Source organism: Pinus tabuliformis, chromosome X, assembly GCF_031772625.1.
Source record: "Pinus tabuliformis cultivar Carrire ecotype Pingquan chromosome X, CPIR1, whole genome shotgun sequence".
Classification (NCBI taxonomy): domain Eukaryota; kingdom Viridiplantae; phylum Streptophyta; class Pinopsida; order Pinales; family Pinaceae; genus Pinus; species Pinus tabuliformis.
In genome coordinates this window covers 13,961,371-13,977,941 of record NC_142308.1, presented here as the reverse complement: position 1 = coordinate 13,977,941, position 16,571 = coordinate 13,961,371, and positions in this window count along the sequence as shown.

Genomic DNA, 16,571 nt, shown 5'->3' with positions numbered 1-16,571 from the left:
CAACACCCCCCCTTAAGCATAACTTAGGTGAGTGTGATGCAAAATGAATGAGTCCCGGCAACACGGCCATTTTAGGTACCCATATACAATGCATAAAAAAGAGGAAAGAGGGAAAACCCAGTGGGAAGAAAACCCCCCTCAAAATATAATGCAAAAGTAGAGAAAAGACAACTGCTAGGCAGTCGTGTCCTTCACCCCGAGACGATCTCGCAGGAATCGAAACTTCTGCTCAGTGAAAGTCTTGGTGAAGATGTCAGCAATCTGCTCAGAACTAGGACAGTACTGAAGATCGATGATCCCATCATGAATGAGTTCTCTAATGAAGTGCATGTGGATCTCGATGTGTTTGGTACGCTGTCGCTGCACTGGATCTCTACAAAACTTTAGCGTACTTTGATTATCGCACCAGATGACAGTTGGATGATGGACACTAATCCCAAGCTCAGATAGGAAATGTTGTAGCCAAATTGCCTGAATAATGGCATTGACTGCTCCTCTATACTCGGCCTCTGCTGATGATAAAGCAATGGCAGCCTGCTTCTTACTTGACCAACAAATTGGGCCGGATCCCAAACTAAGTACATAACCGGAAGTAGACTTGCGATCAATGGTGTCTCCAGCCCAGTCTGAATCTGTGAACCCGATGAGATTCAAAGAACAATTGGCTGCATAATGAATCCCATAGGTGATTGTCCCCTAGACATATCGAAGGATGCGCTTTGCAGCATTCCAGTGTAACTCATGTGGCTCCTGCATGTATCTGGAAACTGCTCCGACAGCATAGGAGAGATCAGGACGGGAGTGAGTGAGATAAAGAAGACTTCCCACAAGCTGGCGATACAATGTGCAATCAACCAATGGTGTGTCTTTGCCATTCTCAAGCTTTATCCCTGATAAGAAAGGTGTGGTTGCTGGCTTGCAGTCACTCATGTGAAATCGTGCCAAAAGATCTCTGGCATATTTTGGTTGAGAAATGGTAATGCCAGAATCACGCTGATGGATCTCTAGTCCAAGGAAGAAATTTAGCAAGCCCATGTCAGTCATAGAAAACCGCTTATGCAATGCAGTTTTGATGTTAGTAATGACAGAAGTTGAACTACCCGTTATCAAAAGATCATCTATGTAGAGTACTATGATCAACAAGGAGTCAATTTTCTTCAGAAAATAAACATTGGAATCAGATTTGCAGCGTACAAAATTTTGAGATAACAAATAAGAATCCATCTTTGCATACCATGCTCTAGGTGCCTGCTTGAGGCCATAGAGAGACTTCTTTAGTTTGCATACCAGAGATGAATTCTGCATGTATCCCGGTGGCTGCTCCATGTAGACTTCCTCCTCGAGATCACCATGAAGAAAGGCATTCTTCACATCCATATGATGCACCTCCCATCCTCTTGCTTCTGCAATGGAGAGAGCTAGCCGAATGGAATCCATCTTTGCCACTGGAGCAAAAGTCTCATCATAGTCAACACCATGTACTTGCTGAGAACCTTTTGCTACCAATCGTGCCTTATATCGACTAACTTGGCCATTTGATGCTTTCTTGGTCCGGTAAACCCACTTGCATCTCACAAGTTTGCGATTTGAAGGTAGCGGAACCAAATCCCAAGTCTGGTTCTCAATGAGAGAGTTATATTCCTCATCCATGGCGGCTTCCCATTCAGGATGCCCATTTGCTTCTGCATAAGTTTGTGGATCAGATCCATGCATCATATAAGCATGCATGGGCATGGATGGCTCCATAGCTAAGAGTGCTTGCGGATCTTCCTCAAACAGAGGGATAGAGGCAGGATCATCAATGATATCACTCATGCTGCGCCATTTTTGTGTTGAAGGTGGTCAAGAATCTTCCGAACTACATGCAGAAGTATGATCTCGATGTTCAACAACTGGTGGTCTAACAGGGGTCACAAGAAAAGACTCATCTTCATCAGAATGCTGGTCTGAAGTTTCATCTGCATACTCATCAATGAGTGGCGATGAAAATTTGGTAACAAGTTCATCTACTGGTGCATGCGAAATATCTTCGTCAAACTTTACACTCCTTTCAATAAAGAGCTCTTCAGTGTGGATATCAAGCAATCTGTACCCTTTGACTTCATCAGAATATCCAACAAACATGCATGCTTTGCTTTGAGGCTCCAAAGCCTTTCTCTTCTCTAGAGGAATGCAGGCCCATGCTCGAGATCCAAAAATGCGGAAATGACTAACTTCAGGTTGCATGCCAGTCCAAGCCTCAAAAGGTGTTTTTCCAGTAACAGATTTATGAGGAGATCTGTTCTGGATGTATGAGGCACAATTAATAGCTTTGGCCCACAATTTCGACGGAAGAGATCTTGCATGCAACATGCAATTAGCCATCTCTTTCAAAGATTGATTTTTCCTTTCAGCCACACCATTTTGCTGTGGAGTGTAAGGAACTGTATGCTGCAACTGTACGCCTGCTTCGTCACAAAGATTCTTGATATCTTTGTTGACATATTCCGTCCCATTATCTGTGCGAAGTATTTTGATGCGTTTTCCAGACTGATTTTCTGCATGCGCTTTGAAAATCTTTAGATGTTGAAAAACTTCAGACTTGAGTTTCAAGAAGTAAACCCAAGTGAATCTCGTGTAATCATCTATAAATGACAACACATATCTTGCTTTGCTCATTGAAAGCACCGGAAATGGACCCATGAGATCACTGTGTACAAGTTCCAAAGGTGAAGAGGCTCTCCATGCATGCCCCTTCTCGAATTTTTCTTGTGGATGCTTTCCAAGAGCACATCCATTACAAACACCATCTGAAAATTCAATGGTTGGCAATCCTTTGACCATCCCTTGCTTACTAAGCTGTTGCATATATCTGAAATTCAAGTGCCCAAATCTCTCGTGCCAAATCCTACTTTCTTCATTTGCATGCGTAAGTAGCAAAATAGAATCTGATTGAGGAACAAAATCAGAAAATGTATACAGACGAGATTGATCATTTACCTTGCCAGATGCAATCTTCAAATTGGTTTGCATGTCATAAATGCTCATGGAATCTAGGGTAAATTCCACTTTCCTTCCGCTGCCTGTGTGTGTCATCTGATACACTGAGAGAAGATTCACAGAAAGCCTTGGAATATGCAAGACATTTTCAAAACTTCCATCTTCGAATTGCACTCTTCCTTGTCCAGTTGCTGCAACTGCAGAATTATCCCCCATGAGAATGGGAGGACCTGAGTATGCATGTAGTGAAGAAAAGGATTCCTTTGAAGAAGCCATATGATGTGAAGCTCCTGAATCGATGATCCATTCTTGTGGTGCAGAATGAAGAGCAATCAAAGCATGCCCGTTACCTCTTGGATTTGGTGCTTTTTCTCCAGACTTCTTCTTAACATTCTCAGGAATGTGGTCTCCAAGATTGTGTTGCTAGAGTGTCTGTGCCATAAGATCTATAGTCTTCTTCATGCATGCAGATTCAGGATGAAATCCATGGTGGCAATAATTGCACATTGATTGCCCTTTCGTTCCTTTCCTTTCCTTTGAGCCAGATGATCCATCAGGGGGTTTGGGATGTCCTCCCTTTCTTGGATCAGGATCCTTCTTCCCTTTTCCTTTCTGATGGTCTTTGGAATTTGCCTTTCCTTTTGCATGCACAGTAAGTGCATGCGCTTTGGAATTTTTAAGTGTGCCCATTTTGATGAGCTTATCTTGCTCATGCATCAAAGACTGAATGAAAGAATCCAGTGAGGGCATCTTCCAAGCTGCACCAGTTGCAGATCTGACTGTGTGGAATGTAGAGATGAATACTGCATACTTTGGACCAAGTTTTGATAAAATGGAAAGAATCAACTGATTTTCTTGCTTGGATTTGTCGATCCCGCATCCTTTTAGCTAAACCAACAAGGCTTTATACCTTGTGAAAAAATCTTGAATGTTCTCAAAGTTTCTCGGATCTAATGAGTTTAACTCATTTTCGAGAATGTGACCTTGCATTTCATCCTGTTTTCCAAACAATCCTTCCAATTTTTTCCATACTTCATTTGGAGTTGAACATGATTCAACATGAAATAGTAGTTCCGGAGAAATAGATAAACATAGGATGCCGAAGGCCTTGTCCATGCGATTGAAATATCTTGTTTTCTCCATTGCCGATGTTGATTCAACTTCCATTTCCATGGTTATTCGAAATAAGCCTCTACTTCTGAGATGAAGTTGAATCTTTGGCTTCCATTCGAAATAATTATATGGAGTGAGAATTGCCGATTGTGGAAACTCCAATTTAGACTCCATTCTTTGTTGTTGCTTCAATCTTCTGAACCTGCAAATAAAATTGCTTATGCACTGATTACAAATCCTTGTGCTCTGATACCATGTAAGATTTTTGAGATACACAGATCTAGATCTGCAAAACAATAAACAAGCTTGCAAGAGAAGGAAGGAAGCAAGCAAGAATTGAGAAAAGAATGAATAATTGATTCTCCAATATTAGTTTTAGAATAAATACATAAAAGCAACTAAGTTAAGCTTAGTTGTACATGCAATAACTAAAGCTAACTAAAGCTAAGTGTGCTTTATCTTATGTTAATGTGTACATGTGCCACATGCAAGCAATAAGTTAACTGGAGCTAATCTAGGCGCATGTACACCAACACAGCTAGTCTAAGTGCATGTACACCAACAACTTTCTTTAGCTGGTTAGATACACCTACAAGTTGCAATCGAGATAACTTTGAAAGTAGAACAAATAAATTACAATATAAAATTTTACTGTTTTATATAATTCTATAAAAAAAAATTATAGAATTTCTGGAATTCGATATAATTCTATAAAATAAATTATTATTTTTTTAAGAATATACTCAAATTTTTATTTGTAGATTAATGTTTTATAACACTTTTAAAATTTAAAATTTAAATTAATTATTAATAATGATGAGAGGGATTTAACTTTTATGCATTAGTTTAGAATATTCATTATAGTTTAGATAAGTTAAATTAAAAATTGAGATTTATTTATAAAATCATTATACTGGTTTCCTTTTCTAGTTTTTCCATTCATCACAGTGTATATAAATTAAATAAAAAAGATTGTGACATATTTTTTATATACCTTTAATTTATATATTAATTTATTTAATAATAATGAGTTATACGGTTTTTTAGTAATATGAAATATATTATTTATTTAATAATAATAATAAAATAAGCCTAGTTTAGTTAGTTATATAGTTTTTAGTAATATGAAACATATTATAAAGTAGATGTTTTGAAATTTTTTTATTAAATTGATTTTTATCAACATTTATTAATTATTTAATTTATATGGTTGTATTAATTTAATTATTTAGACAAACTCCGCACATTTATTATTAATTTGATTATCTAAATAAATCTAAATAATAAATTAATAAATAAGTTTATATTATATTTTGTTTAATCAAAATATACCAGAATATTTAACATTAAAAAATAACAAACTAAACAAAAATAAATTATTTTATTTTCAATATGGAAAAATTAAATATAATAATATTAATTGATTTTTCTATTTATTATTTGTTATTGAGATTTTAATTTTAATTTTTTCCTATTATTATTATTTTTAATTTTTCATATATATATAATAAAAGAAATAGCAAAACCAATCCATGGTATGACAAAGATTGTAAAAGTGCAAGGAGAGCAATTAAGGAAGTTGTTGATGAATCTCTTAAAATGGACAAGATAAAAATATACAAAACCCTAACTAAAAGGAAAAAGAGTCAGTACATTCGTCAAAGACAGGAGAATCTCTTACACCTCTCTAAGGTAGCTCCTAAGAAATTTTGGAGGCAGATTCTAACTAGGAAGACTAAGGATAATAATAAAATTGCTCTTCACGATTGGAATTCCTATCTTAAAGCGCTTTATGAATCTCCAAATGTCATGGATAATTTAGAAACCCTTCTCACAACGAAAGAAGTTTTCTCTTTAGAAGACATTAAGTTTTGGGTTAATCGCCTCGCTAATGGGAAAGCTAAGGACATTGAAGGTTACCAAGCGGAAATCTTAAAAATTAGTGGTCCTGTCCTCATCCCCCACATCCACAAGATTTTCAATCAAGCAGTCAAGCAAGGGTTCCCTAAACCTTGGACTGAGAGCCTCATTATCCCTATTTTTAAAAGTGGGGATACAAATAACACCTCTAATTATCGAACAATTATGATCAGCCCTCTCTTAGCCAAGTTATATGGTAGTATTTTGGAAAAGAAGTTAAGCATATGGCTTGAAAGTGAAGGTAAGTGGGCTAAAGGCCAAGCAGGTTTCAAAAGGCATCACTCAATAATAGACCACCTTGTTACGCTTAGGATCATTGTGAAGGAATGTCGTAATGATAAATCCAATTTATTTTGTTGCTTTCTGGACTTTAGAAAGGCTTTCGATACGGTTCCTAGATACAACCTTTGGAATAGATTAGAAGAGCTAAAGGTTCCTCTCGACTTGAGAGCTGCCGCTATAAGGTTATACAAGAATGTAATTGCCAAGCTAAAGAGCAATGAAGGGTGGTCAAAAGATATTAAGTGTAACATCGGAGTTAAACAAGGTTGCCCCCTCTCCCCTACCCTATTTGGCATTTACATCGATAAGCTCGAAGGCTATTTAGAAGAAGCAGGATGTGATGGCACGATCTTAGCTGGGATAGTCGTCATCCTTCTTCTTTATGCTGATGATATTGTTCTTTTGGCAAGGTGCCCATCTGATCTTAATAAGCAACTCAGGCTTCTTAAGGATTTATGCTCTACCATAGGTATGACTGTTAACACTGACAAAACAAAAGTTATGATTATCAAATCCAAGAAGGACACTTACGCTAATTTTATGTATGACAATAATAACTTGGAGGAAGTGTATTCTTACAAGTACCTAGGAATTGATATTCATCACAAGCTCAACTGGAACCATAGCATTGAGAAAAGGATTAATGGGGGGTGGAAAGCTTACTTTGGTCTTGAAAATAATTGTAAAATAGCAAACCTTGTAATGTGGGATAAAAAGAAGTTCCTCTTTGAAACTTTAGTCACTCCTGTTATCTATATGGCTGTGAGGTTTGGGGTTGCAGCATCTCTAGAAAATCATGGAGAAAGATTGAGCAAATCCAAAAGCGTTTTATAACTTACAACCTGAAAATTAAAAGTAATACACCCTATCTTATTCGCCTTATAGAAGAGGTCTTTCCCCTATTGAGAGCCTAGCTATGCTTAGGTTTCTGTTGTACAAGCACAAAATCAGTAACATAGACGATCATAGACTTCCTAAGCTAGCTTTAAATTCTAGCCAAAACCACCTAAGGCTCAATCGAGGGTGGCATAAAGACACAAGGGCCTGGTTAAACTATTGGGAGATCAACAAAAATGATGCATTGCAAAACATAAATAACATTAAAGATATTGTTACTTCTAAGTTCAAAGAAAAAATGTGGTGTGAGAAAGGCTTAGCAGCTAAAAGAAAATTAAGTTATTATAAGAAGGTCATCAACCCCACCCTAGAAGATCAAAAGTATCTCTCTATTTTAACTAGCTCAAAGAAGAAAATTAATATAGCAAAGATTAGAACGAATTCTCATGAGTTCCATAGTGAAACAGGTCATTGGGCAGTTCCTAGAACGCCATGGACGGAAAGGATATGCCATATATGTGAGAATAGGAACATCGAGGATGAAAACCACTTCCTCTTAGAGTGCCCCGCGTATAACCACATTAGATCTCAGTTTCACAATCTTTGTTACAATACTGACCTTCCTAGCCTTTTACAATGTCAAAATTATAGTGAGCTCGGGAGGCTTCTCTCCAAGCTTTTTGAGCATAGGAATAAAATCTTAAATCAAAATAGATAATTTGTTTATTTAGGTCCGATAGACCATTATTTGGTCTCAGCGAACGTTGACCATCATCATCATCATCATCATATATATATATATATATATATATATATATATATATATATATATATATTATTTTTAAATATATTTATTAAATTTTATCTTTATGTTCTTAATATGATTTTTAAGTTGGAATGTCGAAGATGAAAATCACTTCCTCTTAGAGTGCCCAACTTATAACCACATTAGATCTCAATGGCATAATCTTTGTTGCAACATTGACTTTCCTAGCCTTTTAGAGTGTCAAAATTATAGTGAGCTCAGAAGGCTTCTCTCCACTAAATAATTCGTTTTTTTAGGTCCCATAGACCAAAGTTTGGTCTTAGTGGACGTTAACCACCACCACCACCAGCACCCTCTGTTTTAATATGATTTTTAAGTTGGAATATTATTTCCCGGATTAAGTTTTCTATAAATTTTGTTGCTTTTTTAAATATCTTTGTTTTAATCTAATCTTAATCTATTAAATTAAGGTTTCCATACAAAATTTTAGAAAATAAAATAATAACATTTGACACTGAAATCTAAGGAATGAAAAATAAGATACAAGAATTTTTGTATTCAAATTCTTGCATTTTATCTTTAGTTCTTTGGATTTCAGTTTCAAATGTTTTTATTTTATTTTCTAAAGATTTATAACTTTGTTAAATATTGTAGATAATTCGAGCTTATGCTTTACAAAAATTGTGTGTAATTCTTGTTTCAATTGTCTTTTTTTTTTTTTTTTTTTTTTTCTCTACAAATTCAACGTAATTGTATAATTTTTGTTTAAGTTGTGATTCTTTCTCTTTTCTTCCTTCAAAATTCAATGTAATCAAAAAAATTCTATGAAGCAATTTTACTAAGCCTCCATTTTCTAGAGAGAGATTTAGAAATACGAGGAACATTACTCATAATTTAAAAGAAATCAACCCAAAAAACGATAAAAAGAAAAGAAAGAAATATGAGAAACATTACTCCTAATTTAAATAAAAAAACAAAAAGAAAAAAAACAAACAACGATAAAAAGAAAAGAAAGAATGCGCTTGGAAGAACACGGCAGGAGATTAGTACGAAGACCGCATAGTGATAGCTCGGATTATATTCCGAAGGCCGCAGACTGTAGAGCAATCGCAGGTGATAGCATGAAGGAAAGCTCTATAGACTAGAGATTAGGGTAGGTTCACCGTAGAAAGCCAACGCAGAAATTTATGAACCACGTCAAACCCACAAAGCACGAGGGTGTACCACAGAAAACCCACTGGAGAGATCTACGAACCACCACCAGAGATGGAAAATATATAGATTTTGAATTATAAGAAAAATATCACCCAATTATATTAATTATATAAAATATTAGGAAAAAACCTTTAATTAAAAAATAAATATGAATAAAAGTATATTAAGAAAACAAACATTAAAAAAACAATAATAGGTCTTGGGTTCTAATCTATTAGATTAAGATTTCCACACAATATTTTGCTATGGATTAAGATTAAGGTTTCTAAAGATTAATATTAAGAATTTTAATCTCACAATTTTTTAGAAATAAAATAATAGCATTTGAGATTGAAATCCAAGGAATGAAAGATAAGATGCAAGAATTTAAATACAAAAAATAACTAATGGTAGAATAAAACTACTCCATGAGAGACCAGATTAAAGTATTAAAAGAAAATTTAAATAATAACTCAGCTCAAAGTAGCACGACAAACAAGAAATGACCAAGCTAATTGAACTGGACCATGAGCATTACAAGAGAAAAATGGTGCGGACACTTTAGAAGTAGTAAAAGAACAACTAAAATCTAAGTCACAAATTCAAACAACCTATCTAACAGAAGCACAAAGGGTGGGAAAAATACTTAAACATAAGCATTGACTAACATGTATCAAGGTAAATTGTAATGAACATAAAGTAGATATACTCAGTAAATAACCAAGCTTGAAAAGATCAAGAATCTTTATAAATGAAGATCTCATCCTAAAAGATCAAGTTGAACTAAGAAAATAAGTCCAAAAGGTAAAGGAGGCAAGAAGGGAAGGGAAATGGGCAATCATTAGAAATACAAAAGCTATTATTAGGGAGAGAATTCAAAACAACAGTAATAAATAGGAATTAAGAACACTCTGGATCCTCTTCTGGAAGTGCTATTATTAGGGAGAGAATTCAAAACAACAGTGATAAATAGGAATTAAGAACACTCTGGATCCTCTTCTGGAAGTGTTGTGGCTTCCCATGGCATAAAGGACCTACGTTAAGCTGGATCCTGAGTGATATCGATCTTATTTTCTTAGTTGAAACCTAGGAGCATGATGAATCTAGGGTCCCCTGCATGGATGGATTCATTCTCTGGTCAACCTGGAACAAGAAATCTTCTCGTAGAGGTTTTGGTGGTATAGTGTGTTATAGAAAAGATAATATTTCTCCTCATGTTCGACTTCATAAGATAGACTCCCTCAATCAGTGCATGTGGATCAAATTTTTTTATTCTAGCACCAATAAGATCTTTCTTGCAATCTGTTATTTCACCCCTATCAACTCTACCTCCTATAAGAAAAACAATCTGGATAAGAATTTTTCCTTCAACAATTTAGAACAAGATATCCATAATATTCGAAGTGAAGGTGATATATTTTTTCTTGGGGACTTCAATGCTAGAACTGCTAGTAGCCAGGCTATTCTCCTAAGAAATAACTCTAACCCTAGCCCCTATGGCTTGATGAAGATTGTGACCTAGCTAATAGATTCAACGAATACTCCGAAGACACCACTAAGAACATATTTGGTACCGAGCTTATCAAACTTTGTAGTTCGCAAGACCTGATTATTTGTAATGGGATTAGTAAATGGCCTACCTCTAGCTAGATGACTTGCATTCATCGGTTGGGAAGTAGTGTTGTTGATTATGTGATATCTGACACCCATATCCTCAACTGTATAGTAAATATTAACATCCTAAATGACCATAAGCATGATTATGACCATAGACTCTTATCTCTCACCCTCAAGCTTGACATACACACCAACCAGGTGCAAAAGAATGGTGAAAGTCAAAAGCACATTCATTTTAACAAGAATGAAAATGACCTCTTCTTACAAGATTTAAAGAGGAACCTTGGTTACCTAACATATAACGATAACATTGATCTCACCTACCATGATTTCACTACAACCCTTTGCACCACCATTAATAAATTCTCTATCGAGGTATCATATAAAAACAACAATAGAACTTCCAACCTCTGGTATGATAATCCCTTCTTTCAGGGGAATCTTGTGCTGAATGATGTTCACATCATATGTCTTGAGATCCTCATAGGACCAAGCAAAAACATCAGTGTACTTCTTAAAAAGCTCAATATACCTTTCTTTATAATTAAATGGAACTCCCTTAAACAATTTGACTAACTTGGGCTCCTTCTGGGTTCCAATGTTGTAATCTTGGATCTGTTCATCCTGTGAAACTTTCTCTGAACTAACAGCTACATCATTAGAATTAAAAAGTCTTTCAAGAGAGACAAGTCCTCTTGGAAAAATATTATCTTTCAAATGAATAATTTTCTGATTAACTATAGAATTTTTAAAATCACTTACTTCTGCACCTTCTGTTACTTCATCCCCATCTTGATCAATTTCGATGCCTTGAAATTATTCAATCATTGTCAAGAATTCCTTAATCTGCTGATCATCATTAAAAACCTGCCAGTGTTTTATGTTATCTGGAGCAGATGGCTTGTGGTTCATTTCGACCTCATATCTCAGTCTTGGATTTATAGGAGGCCTAAAGGTACTGGCTACCACAGCCAAGGAGTCTGCTAACCTGTTCCCATCTCTTGGAATGAATTGTATGTTGAAAGCCTCAAAGAAATTCTCAACTAAATCCCAAACTTCATTTCTATATGCCCTAAGCCTAGGGTGTTTTGTTTGACAGTGATTTTTAATTTGCTTTATAATCAATTTTGAATCTCCAAAAATAGAAATAGACTGAACCCCCATTTGTTTTGTTGTTTGAAGAGCAATGATTAAGGATTCATATTCTGCCACATTGTTAGTTGCTTCAAACTCTAATTTAAAAGAAAATGGGATCATGTTACCTCCAGGTGTAATTAATAGAAAACCAACACCTGTTCCTTCCTTAGAGTAGGCCCCATCAAAGAAGCACTTCCATACTCCTTCTGTTTGCAGCTATGTATTTACACAAGCTGAAGTGAGCTGCCTCTGATTATCTTCAGCCAATTCTGCATTGTCATGCAGCATGAAACAAGAAAAGTCATATTTTTCTTGGTTGTACACAGGTGAATTACTTGCTCCATTCTTTGTAATTGTTTTAACAAACCTTGTTTCTCTGTACAACCTTCTCTCTTCTCCACCAAAAATTGGTATGATAGCATAAGTAAAATCCAACTTCAGAACTCCCCCCAACTTAGCCCCCCATGACCTAGATAGCAACATTCCGAACCTAGAAGGGATATCTGGTACTACTACATCCATTACTAAGCTTCTAGCTGGGATCTGGGCTAATGACACCACCATATCCTTAATGACACCGAGACACTTGACTTTATTTGAATCAAAAGAATACGGGTCTCTGTAAGGCTTAGTAACTTGTAAATTCAACTGTTTCATTACTGATAGTGGCATAAGGTTGTGTGAAGCTCCAGAATCAAGCATACAATTATGCAAGATGAAGTCATGAATCAATAAAGAAATGTAGAAAGGAGGTGTTGAAGAATCTACCTCCTCCACATGTGGGCCAAAAACAACTATTGGTTTATCTTCTTGTAGATTCACAGTGTCATTTATATTGACATTCTGGGACAAGTTGATAAACTCAGTAATCTCCCTTTTATAAACTAGTGTCTTAACCAACTCTGTGAGAGGTACCTGAATTTTATTTTTTTCCAATTCTTTAGTGAGACTAAATGCATGGACCTGTTTGGTATTTTATTTTATTTATTTATTTATTTTGTATCTATTTCTTCTTCACTTTTCCTCATAATTGGAATCTCTTCTGAAATGGAAACGATTTTTTCTAAAGGAATTTTATCAGTTTTATCCTGGGAAGGCTCACCTTGATGCATCTGAGTTTTTCTATTTGTACTCCGCTGTTGCTTTCCTTTATTTAACTGTTTTGCAGGCTGTGCTTCCTGTGGAGTCTCCTTTTGTAAGGGAGCAGGAACTCACTGCTCACTTTCATTTTCTTGAACTCTAGATCTTTTTCTTGATCTCAAGTCATATTTCTTATGCAATTCTGCCTACATAAAATCAGTAAATTGCTTCCAGTATTCATCATAAGTGGCATCTGTTTCAGTATATTCTTCTCCTTCAACACCTAGTTCATCTTCATCTCCTGCATACAATGTGGAAATATGATCATCATGATCTTTAGAATGCTCTTCTGATATTTCACTAGGATCTGCCTCTAAGTAAAGTGGTGCTTGAACTTGATCTTGGTCTTTTCTTTCCTTTTGCAAAATCTACAGAGGTTGTCTTCTATATTGGGGATTAAAGTTTCTGTTTTTCTGTACTTTCCTTTGAGAATTTTTACTCTCCAATTCCAATTTAATCAATTTTCTAGACAAATTTTTAATCACCTTGTTCATATCCTCTAATGTTTGACTTTGAGAGGATTCCTCTTTGGCCTTTCCCTTATCTTGGGTAGGTTGTGCCTCTGGTGCTTTGCCTGCAGCCACCAGATTTGCTTCTATTTCTAGAGCATCAGTTTGAATCTGATCAAGGGTTGTGGATCTTCTCTCCCTTAATGTAAACCCAAAATCTGATTCAAATGCCCCTGCAAAAGTTATTTTTGCACTAGTAGGAGGGGGCTTGATCTCCACTGGAAGACTGTTGTAAAGTTTATTAAACCTTCTGATGAACTCAACAATGCTTTCATCAGATTTTCTTTTAATAGAATTGAACTCTGTAAGTGAATACCCATGATCTCGCTTCTCTCCCCATCTCTGGGTGAACTGGCGCTCCATCTCTTCCCATGTAGGAATAGAGTTATTAGCAAGCCCTTTAAACCACTTTCTTGCCTCACCATCTAAGGATTGCACAAAAAGTCTTAAAACAACATCCAGGTGTTCAACATTGAGATTTTCTGCAAAATTACAAAACACTGCTATATGCTTCTCTGCTGTTTGTTCATCTTCCCCTAAGAAATGAGGAAGAATTTTTAGGTATTCTTGAGGCATTGGATTCAATTGTTGAGGCAACTGAATAGGTGCATACCTATTCAACAAGAATGCAGGTGCTGCCATGTTTGCACTTGAACTTACTGAACCTTGAGTACCAACAGATGTAGAACCTATTTGAGGGGTAAATGGAGTATGAAAAGGGGGTAATGTAGATATAGGTTCAGGTTGAACAACTATAGCAGATATATTTTTAAATACTGAAAAAGAAACAGACTCTAAAGACTATTCTTGGTAGTTGGGTTCTTGAAATAAAGTGGATGTAAAAGGCAATTCTTGATCAAGAAAAGGTGAATGTTTGGATGAAAGATGTGTAGAACTGCTACCAGGTGTAGACAGTGTAGGATTTGGTGTAAATGGAGTTTTTGGCCTTCCAACCCTCTTGGAAACTAATCTCTCAGGATCCGAAAGGGCTTGAGCTTTTTGCTGTGAGGTATCTGACCTCGTATGAGGCCTTTTTGAAGCCAGAGTTGTTATTCTTATTCAATACAACCAAATATTTCCTCCTCACTGCACAACCAGAGGAAAATATTAAAAACCTAGGGAAAATCGTTCTTGCCTTCGATCCCCGGCAATGGCACCAATTAATGTTGTCCCTTAAGAAACCAATTTCTAGGTTGTGGAGAAATTGTGCTTAAGACATTAAATTTTATTATGCATGTCACTTATTTGTATAATGTATCTTCTTTTGAAGGATTTGAAGGACCTGACCTTAAACCCTTAATATTTAGCTGATATGAAAATCTCAAGATGCCATGTGATGCTGAATATAAATGTTGTGTGAAGAATATTTTGAGAAATTAAAGACAATATGTTGTGTTTGACAGAAACTATCATCTGTAACTTAGAAGAAACATAGAGAAAGGAGTTTTAAATATGGGAGCGCTCTTTTAAGGAATTTTAACTTTATTCACATAAGAAAACAAAGACCTGCAGCTTCATTACCATATTTAAAGAGAGGAAGAGACATAATGACACATAATAGAGAAATTACAAAATCATACCCAACACTGTATGGAAAACTCCTGATTCTTTCATTAATCATCAGTCTATTAAGTACAAAATAGTATAGTCTTCAAGTTCTTCAAAATTCAGACCTTTCTTCTATAATTTTCCCTCTTTTTATACATCATGAGACAGTTGGTAACTACCAAAACTGTCAAACTACTTAACTACTTTCTAACTGTCTAAAGTAAAAGTCATTACAGAACATTACATTAGAGGGTAAAAGGCACCTCATTTTTCTCAGGATAATTTTAGATGTGATAGCATAGATCTTGTTTTCTTATGTAAATCGTTTGTGTGTGGACTGATAGCTAAACCCGTTGTTGTTAAATTAGGCAGTGGCATTTATATGAGTGGCACAACCCTGAAGGGTAATGGAAAGTCAGTAAAACTAGAGCTGCGATATGTAATTTAATATATATCAATGCATGTAGTAGAATATGAGCGTATGCATTAGATGTCATTTGAGGATTATCAAGACATACATTAATACATTACATATATATTTATATAAAAACCAGTCTAGAAATACCAAGAGAATTCGGGAATATTAGAAATAAGTGAAACCTTGAAATTCTGGAATTAAAACCAACAGACATATATTAGTAAATTTCTAAGCCTGCTATTACAATATCGATATCACTACTTATGTTTTACCAATTTCTTAAGAAAGAGACAATATTGGAAATTGGAGTGTATCTCGCATTCATGAAGTTTTTAAATAAAACCATTTAGTGACTGACTTAGAAGTATCAACAAAAGAAATATTCCTTTCGATTTGGTAGCAACACGAAAATATTAATTCATGATCACAGTATCCTTGTAAGAGCTCATCCACTTGTGAAAATAAGCACATAAACATTAAACTGTGCATGAAGGGTTTGTGAAAACATAAATCATAAGAACAAAAATGGAAACCGACTACATATAGAGAAAACGAGAATTAAATTAGTATACAAAGGTCTATCTGTGTGTCCATGAGCTACTAATATGAATCCAAGCATCATATATTATAAACAACTCAACTAGTCATGTCAAAGCATAAGCATTCTTTAAATTGACAGTGTTAAGTACAACAATTATACCATTACACAATAGTCCTGGAATTTACAAGGGAAGAAAATAGCCCAGCAATCGTTAACCAAAATATTTACACCTTACATAACATTATACGAAATTGTTACTTATACCGAGTAGCGTATCAGTGCAAACAACATCTTTAGGAAAAATTATTACATGATTTGTAACTGGAGAATAGAGACAACATAAAATTAAAGAGAAGTTGTAATCACAACCCGTTGTACGTTAATAGTACTGAACCTAGTGTTGGGAATACGCCCGGGAGGAAAAATGTAGAAGTAATGCTATCAATAGAGAAGCCAGAAGGGAAAGCAAGCCAAGCCAATAAGCCACCTATGATGCCATGGAAAAACAAATAGGCATAATCAAATGAGCGTGTGTGCATAAGGAAACAAAGGCCTTTAACAAATAGCCAG